Source organism: Gymnoscopelus braueri, assembly GCF_963280865.1.
Source record: "Gymnoscopelus braueri genome assembly, chromosome: 4".
Lineage (NCBI taxonomy): Eukaryota > Metazoa > Chordata > Actinopteri > Myctophiformes > Myctophidae > Gymnoscopelus > Gymnoscopelus braueri.
In genome coordinates this window covers 30660109-30668777 of record NC_137605.1, presented here as the reverse complement: position 1 = coordinate 30668777, position 8669 = coordinate 30660109, and the positions used below count along the sequence as shown (strand labels likewise).

The 8669-nt window shown below is 40.3% G+C and overlaps 1 protein-coding gene across 1 annotated transcript in view; it reads right to left on the bottom strand.

The window, feature by feature from the left end:
- Positions 1-7642, bottom strand: part of tmod4 (tropomodulin 4 (muscle)) — a 22142-nt gene extending 14500 nt beyond the window's left edge. Inside the window, exon 1 of the mRNA XM_080425466.1 lies at positions 7578-7642. The gene's annotated coding sequence lies outside the window, so the exon portion shown is untranslated. The remainder of the gene's footprint in view (positions 1-7577) is intronic.
- Positions 7643-8669: the final 1027 nt, after the last annotated feature.

Genomic DNA, 8669 nt, shown 5'->3' with positions numbered 1-8669 from the left:
TACCCACTACCCAGACACCTGACAGTGCATTTCATATTGTGCTAATCAATATATATTTTAAGTTGACAGGTTTTGCCATGGTTTTATGAGCAGGAAGGGGTCCAGTTTCTTACTCAAGGACGCATCAACATGACTAATGCGTGGCCTTGTCTCTTTTTTTTGGAGGCAGTGGAGAAAGCCATGTTTATATTGAGACAAACATGTAGTCACAGTAGTGCAGGTCAATATGTTAAAAGGGCCAACAATAAGGACCAAATGTTGATATTAGATATGTCAGTTATGCTTATGCACTGCTACAGTGTGCCTGTTATCTACAGTATGTGTTGTGTCATCTGAAACCGTTTTTAAGAGATTATAGCAATTTATTTCCCCTTGACAATGCCCAGCCTTAAGAACAGCCAAAACACTACTTTTTTATTTGATGTTACGAACTTAAGTTTGTGGCAGTCTAGAGAATAAAATTGAAGACAAAACGAAGTTAAGAGACCCAAGGAGTGTGTTGGTTAATTTGACGCCTTCATTCACTGCAATCACAAACGTAAGACCAGGTCTAGTTCACTCTGCTTACATACCCAGAAAGACAGGAAACAAATTTGGACAAGTTGAAAGTGGTCAGTTGATTCTAAACAGAAGCATTCAGGAATTGACAGGACAGTTCATGTGGCAATGCAAGGCAGAAAAAGTACAAGAATAATATTAAAGCCCATGAACCCAGAAAGGTTGTTAACAGTAGTCTGCATCAAGTGTCTGCATCTCTCGAGCCCTGGAAGGAACAGCATCCAACAGGGAGGGAAGAGAGCAAAGTAGTCTGTCCCCATGTAAAGCCAGAAACGCTGCACTGATCATAGGAGGTACTGGTGTTAGAAAGGAAGGCCATGTCTCTTTACAAATCTGAAGACAAGATACTGTACAAATTCCTCCAGGCTAAATATAAGCTATAAACAAATCCTTATTAAAGAGTAAAACATAATTGTACGACAAGCAAATAATCACATTTTAATTATGTTGAATTTACCATGCCACAGGCTGCTCTGGAAACATAGAACATGTGAAGTTGGTGAATGTAGCCTACTAGAAGTTCGACCTCTAGAGTTCGACACCTATGTGCCACTGCCGATGTGACAGATATGGCCATATGGAGATCTGTGTGTCTGTCAGTCTTGTCCCTTTTATGGCCATATATGGAGGTATCTGTATTTGTCAGTACTTGTCCCTTTTATACATTTTATATGTATGGAGATCCCTGATGTCATGAGTAAATAGTAGGGATGTTCGATATTGACTTTTTTACCGATGTTTTTCAATAAAGTGAGTCCCGGGACTCACTGGTGGTCATTTGAATGAGTCCCACTAATCTTAGATTAGATGTTGGTTGCTTGTTTCTCTCTCTCTCGCTAAACCTGGCACGCACATGTGTGTGTGTGTGTGTGTGTGTGTGTGTGTGTGTGTGTGTGTGTGTGTGTGTGTGTGCGTGTGCGTGCGTGTGCGTGTGCGTGCGTGTGTGTGTGCGTGTGTGTGTGTGTGCGTGTCGCCCCCCCTCCCTCTGTAGTGTGTGTGTGTGTGTGTGTCTGTGTGTGTGTGTGTGTGTGTGTGTGTGTGTGTGTGTGTGTGTGTGTGTGTGTGTGTGTGTGTGTGTGTGTGTGTGTGTGTGTGTGTGTGTGTGTGTGTGTGTGTGTGTGTGTGTGTGTGTGTGTGTGTGTTCACGGATCAGGCAACACCGGCGCTTGTTGCACGCACATGATCTGGCAACAACGGAGCCATCGGCCACAAACCCCTATGCCCAAACCTTCACAATTGTAACTAGAAAAAGTGCTCCTCGGAGCACAGGTCACCGCCAGGTCAGGTAGGCTATCGTGGCCTCCTGGTGGCGCTATAATAGGCCAATGTGAAAAGGGTGCCATTTCTTCTTGGCCTTGCACGACAATCGGACACTGACTGCATTCATGATTTGAGGCATTTTGTTAAAAACATTTGTTCTGCTAAATTAGACCTGCTGGTGGCGCTATAACAGGCCAAATGTAAAAAGGGTGGCATTTGTTCCTCAACATAGTGTGAATGTGCGTGCAAAGTTTGACCGCAATCGGAATTTTGTTCAAAACAAGACAATGCAAACTTTAGATGTCAATCTTTGCCAATCAGGATGGAATATGAAAAATCAAACACATCCATCTTGATCACATGACTATAGAGATCATGTGTACCGATTTGCGTGAAATTTGGATAAAATTGGAAGGAGTAGCATAAAATAATGTGTTTTACATAAGTCGGCCTCCTGGTGGCGCTATAAAAGGCAGATGTGAAAAATGCAGGGCAAAGGTTTTTCCTTGACCTCTAGGGAGTGTGCATACAAAGTTTTACACAGATCGGTGCAGTTATAGGTAAAAACACAAATCGGCACCACCATGAGGCTGATTTGAAATATTTCAAATGGTATTTCTTCACGGAAATTGCATGCTGTGTTCATGATTTGAGGCATTTTGTTCAAAACGGAGCACTCCTGCAAACTTTGGAAGACATTTTTAGACAATCAGGATGGAATATGAAAAATCTGAAAGACCCGTTTCGTTTAATGACTATAGAGATACAGTGTACCGATTTTGCTTTTTTTTTTGCTTTTTTGGACAAAATCTGTAGGAGTACTGTCAAAAAATATGTTTTGCACAAATCGGCCTCCTGGTGGCGCTAAAAAAGGCCCATGAGAAAGATTTGGGGCAGAGGTTCTGAATTGGCATCCAGGGAGTGTGTGTGCACAGTTTCCCTGCGATCAAGCCAACGGTGCCAGATTAGCTGGTCACAGACGGACGGACGGACAGACACACGGACGGACGGACACACGGACGGACGGACAGGGGGAAAAACATTCTCTCACCATGCCTTTCGGCCTGGCGGAGACAATAATAGATTATATCTGTCCATACAACTCCCTGCTGGGTTTGTGTGAACCAAAACAAAATGGGAGAGCAGGAGCTGGTTGACTGCCACAGTGCCACCTGCCACCTCCAGCTGGCTCATGACATTTTTTTTCAGTTGACTTTTCAAAGTACAAATGCCTGGGGATTGATAGAACTTTCACCACTCAGAATAATAATAGTGATTGATACTAAGCTGCAGTTAATAAGACATTAACTGTGCATTTCAACATTTAATGTCTTTATCATTATTTTTTATAACATCAATAAAGCACTTTAGAACTATTTGTTGAAAAATGCCCAAAAAATAGAGTAATACAATTATAATTACTCAACTCTAGTGTGCAAGTGGAGTGAGACTTTCCATTCCATTAACACTGTTGTGATAGAAGAATTGCATACAGAGTTTCGTTTGTGTCGTGTGAAATGCAGCCACACAGTGTTATATCAAATTTGAATTACTGTTACAAAAAGGGATAATGTAATGAAGTCTGTGAATCAAGAGAAATGTATCTAAAAGTCAGAACCTCTGTGCCAAATGATCTAACTGCCCTCCTTTCAGCAAATTATCTTTAGCATGATATTTCTCCCCACTTGTTGAATTTCTTGAACAGGTGCATGCAAAGCCTTAGCCTACACACTGTGCAAAGACATGAGGGACGATCAGTGATTTTAGTCACACTCACAAAAGTATTCAACCATTTCTGCAGTTACTGCGTGCATGTATGCATGTGTAACTTTATATTTATACATATGATCTATAATTAAAATCACAGGCCGTGTTATACGATTGTCAACCCCTCAACGACTCAAACACTGGATCTAACAGCTGAGTGTTGAGTAAGATGGAGTACATACAAAGTAAGATGGAGTACATACAAAGAATGGATATACCATACAGTATGTTGTACTAAACATTTTAATAGTGACCAATCCATACTAGAAAATGGATCACTACATTACGACACAATACATTAATTACAAGTATAAATGGTAAATACATTATGCATTTATAAAGCACCTTTCTCCAAAGTGCCTTACAATGTGCATTACATTCACATAAGCACACACCAATAGCGGAGGAAACCATGCCAGGCACAAACTTGCTCATTGGAAGCAATTAGCGATTAAAAGTGTCTTGCTCAAAGACACTTCAACACGCAGCCAGGAGGAGCCAGGATCGAACCTGGAAGCTTTCGATTAAAAGTCGGTCACGCTACCTCCTGCTTTTTATGGATCATCAAAGCGTGTCTATAAATCTAGATTTAGAAGATGCTTAAGTGTGACTAATGCATGACTATGTAAGGTATATCCAAGAAAGAAACCAAAGCTAGAATAATAATATTCCAATATTTTCTGAGCTGGTAGTGGAAGATGTTGACCTTACAATGACTGCCTCCTTATAATTTTGGTTAATTTATCTTTTGAATTACTTAAAGGATCATAAAATAATGTGAAGTGCAGAATAGTAAGACCTGATGGAGTCACCCCTGGGTGTCATCCAAACACGGATTCTGTAATTTGACAGTACCGCCTTGCAAGCCTTTGAGCCTTATGAGCCTTTGAGCTGAGGCTATTGTTTATATAAATACACTGACTAAGACGGTTTTATGACTTCCTACCTGAGAGTACATGCTGAGACAATATGTACCAATGGCTTGTCAGTTAAAGACAAACACAGTGAACATTTAGTTTTACAATGCAAATATTATAAAGTAATAAAATTCACTTTCATGTCATCCAGTGTCTTTCTTAATGACACATCAACAGGACACGTGACGTGGTTGAAATTGTGCCGTGTCAAATGTGTCCATGTCTCTTTAACATTTAGGCCACTCTGCTGTCCATATACTGTAGACAGTGTTGGGGCCTGACTACAACTTAGAAGACTATAAGATACTGTACAAATGTATAAATATCAACTAAACGTTACAAACAGATCTTCATTAAAGAGGGCCACGATGGAAACAAGTCCCCAGGACTTTTTGTGTTATCCTCTTAACCTATATGTTTTACTGTAACTCTGTGTTGTTTACATTTTGTTACTAATAATAAAGTATTCAATCAATCAATCAATTTAAAGAGTGAAACGTGAGTGGCTGAAAAGCTAGATGTCATATTTTAATTTCATTTCATTTACCATGCCCCAATCTGGACTGGAAACATGCACTGTAAAACCATCAGTGTTTATTTATCTATTTGTAAATCAGAGAGTACACATGTATCAAATGGACCATGAGAGTAAACACTCTCTGAGTTAGGTTCAGGATTTTAAAGTAGGCCAAGTTGGTGAATGTATATCTGTCCATACAACTCCCTGCTGGGTTTCTGTGTGGTGTGAACCATAGGGTGTGAACCCAAACAAAATGGGAGAGCAGGAGCAGAGTGACTGCCACCTGCCACCTCCAGCTGGCTCATGACATTTTTTTCCAGGCGAACTTTCAAATATTTTCTGCACCTGGCTCCCCAATCTCACTGTACAAATGCTTGGGGATTGATAGACCTTTCACCACTCAGAATACAAATACTGACTGTGACTGTGACTGATACTAACATGCAGTTAATAAGACATTAACTGTGTATTTTTCATCATGTATATATTTTTCCTATTGATTTAATTCATTGTTCTTATAATATCTCTAAGCACTTTAGAACTATGTGTTGAAGAGTGATGCACAAATAAAGTAATACAATTATAATTACTACATGCAACTTAGTGCTTGACACACATTTCTGGGAATCAGAGGGCTACTATTTAAAACTTTATTGTGAATGTGGAGTTGGCCAAGACTTATTTTCATTAACACCGTTGTGATAGTAGAATTTCAGTTTTGTTTGTGTGGTGTGAAATTCAGCCATGCAGTGTTATTAATAATTATTTATACTTACTGTTATTGTGAGATAAATCACAAGTGATAATGTGAAATTCAAAACCTTAATAACTTGCAAGTTTGTGTTGTTCCTATCAATAGTAAATACCATTGTGGGATCATATCAGTGGTGGAGGGCCTATTGTAGAAATACAAACTATTCAAAGATACACAGGTCTTAAGCCAGATTCAAATCAAAAACATACATGTAGTGTAGTGATTATATACACAGCACATTATCAAGTTGACCCAGGGCACCCGGGTATTTAAGCCGTTTCACTTGCTTGCCAACTATCTTGTATGCCTTTAATGACAGACACAATGCAGCCATGATGCAAGTCAGTTGTCTGAAATTCTATTATATGACACTGTCCTACTGGACTTAATTAACTCAAGAAGAAACTAAGAATATTTATATTGGTTTCAAATGACATCTTAAGATACTATCAAAGAAGGAGACCAAAGTGTCCAAACAGTGAGTCACCCCTGAACCTCTTGACAGGTCAGAAGTTTTCACGCCATTTGCAGGTCGCCATCTCTGGGTCTTACCGCCTGAGTGAAAAATTCCCTCCCAGCTTAATTTTAGCTTCACAAGTCAGCTACTTTCAGTGGTGTAAATCGTCCCTGGCTTGGGTTGCGCCTCCACCATGCATTGGAACACCATTCGAAGCCTAAGAACTTAACCAGCTGAACTTGTGTTCAGCTGGTTACCCCCCATGGAAAAAGGAGACAAAGCTTCAAAAAGAGAAATTCATTTCAGCAAATTGACAGGATTGCTGATGATATCCATGTGAAGTTCTCTTCCTGAGGCTTTTGTGATGGTGCTACTTTTACAATGGTGTACGTACAATTAATTAAAGATTAAAGAAAATACTGGAAGCACAGACTATTTTCATCAGGGAATGTTTACAGATTGCGTATCATAAGGAAAGAGTTATTTTATTCTCACAAACCTCATTCACTCATAGTGCAATTCAGTTCATTGCCCTTAACTCCACATTATAGCCACACTAAAGTCAATACATTGTACTCGCAGAAAATAACTGACTTTCGATGATACAGCCGTATGACAAAGTATACATTAGCCTTAAATGCCTGCAAAATTGGACTTGATCCCACAGCATAACTATACAAATGTCAGGTGGTCCAGTATCTTAACTTAGAGTGAAAATACTACCCCTGACTTCACTAAAGCCCCTGTGACGAATCAACTGTAAAGCAGCGGTGAGATGACTTAACCCCTATGCATACCAACTAAATAGCTCTATTTGAATGACAATATTTCAGTTTAGACTATTCCCCTTGTGGAACCTGCCATTGGGAGAAGGTTCAAGGTTCAAGGGTGGTTATTGTCACACATATAATACAGCTACAGCAACAAAGGCAGTGAAATTCTTGTAATTCAAGCCCCCACTATAAAGTCATTTATAGAAGTATAGTAGTAATTTATCCTGACAGCTGTCAGACCCAAACCATGATATTCGACCCACAGGCACAAACTTCTACACACAATCCGGCAACTTCTACATGAAATCAACATCAGCTGAATATAATTGTAATTTGGTCAAGTAAAGAGTTGAAGACAAAAGTTCACTGACTTCTCATTGAACCAAACACGTTGTCCAAGGCAAGCTCACCCTCCCGCACACAAAAACACTCACACTCACACAGGGGTGCATTTGGCAAAGCAATCGCCCCCAAGCATACAACCCTAAGGGAGAGATTAAGGCATAGGTCATCCTCTATGTAGGTTGTATCACTCTAAACTAAGCATAGAGAGAAACAGCCTCCCACTTACCTTCACAGAGTTGCAGTGCTGGAGCCCCTCAGCAAGGCAGAATCTGCAGTTAGAATGAGAGAAAGCCCCCACCCCACCCCACCCCATCTGCTTGGCTTCTCTCTCCCACTCCTCACCCTCCCCTTACTCTCCCCCTCTCTCTGTCTATGGGGTGTCAGGCTTCGGGGCAGCCATGCTGCTGAGACAGGGATACTGGTGGCATGCTGATATGTCAGCATTTTATTATTTTGCATTTGCTTGTATGACTGACGTATGGACCCATGTACTGTATATATACACGCACAAACACACATATGCGCGTGCACACACTCACACACAGAGAGGGACAGACAGACAGGGAGAGTCTCCATATGCTTATCAGTCATACAATTAAAACAGGAGTAAGTCAGGGGCAGTAGGCAGTGACATCTAGTGGTGTAAATCATGCAAATCCTGTACTTGGCTGAAAATACTATAGGTAAAAAGATGCACTCAGTAGAGAGCAGATCTTCTCCCAAGGGACATATATGGTACCTGCCCCTATCTCTCTGGATCAAGTGAGGAGCTGATGACAATGTTGTGTGATGCATGTGTAACCTGGTGTGGCAAGGAATTTACTTTTAGAAAATATGATGCCCGACTACACCACCTTGAAGATGTTATCTCAAGGAAAATGAATGAGTTTGTAATACTTTTATGAATTGGGTTCCCCAAAACAGTTTCGAACAATGAGACTGAGACGTGAGTTCCCCCCAAACACAGATTTATTTAAAGCAGAACAGGATAAAACACTACATACACCAATATAATGCAATGTAATATTTATTAGCTTGCTAATTAAAATCTCACACGATGCAATAACTCTTAAACAAAGTACAGCCACAATACAATACAACACAACAGTTACTAAAACCCAACACAGCTAAATAGACCTTGTAGTATCAATTGAAAACCACAGTAAATCCAGAGTTAGTGGGCCTGTGGGTGACACACTTTAACAGGGGGAACTATAAGCTAAACAGCTAAAGCGATAAGCTACTCAATCTATCCCCACCTAAAGCCTAGAACCACAGCACACACACAGAAATAATAAAAGAGCGTCACAGTGAAAAG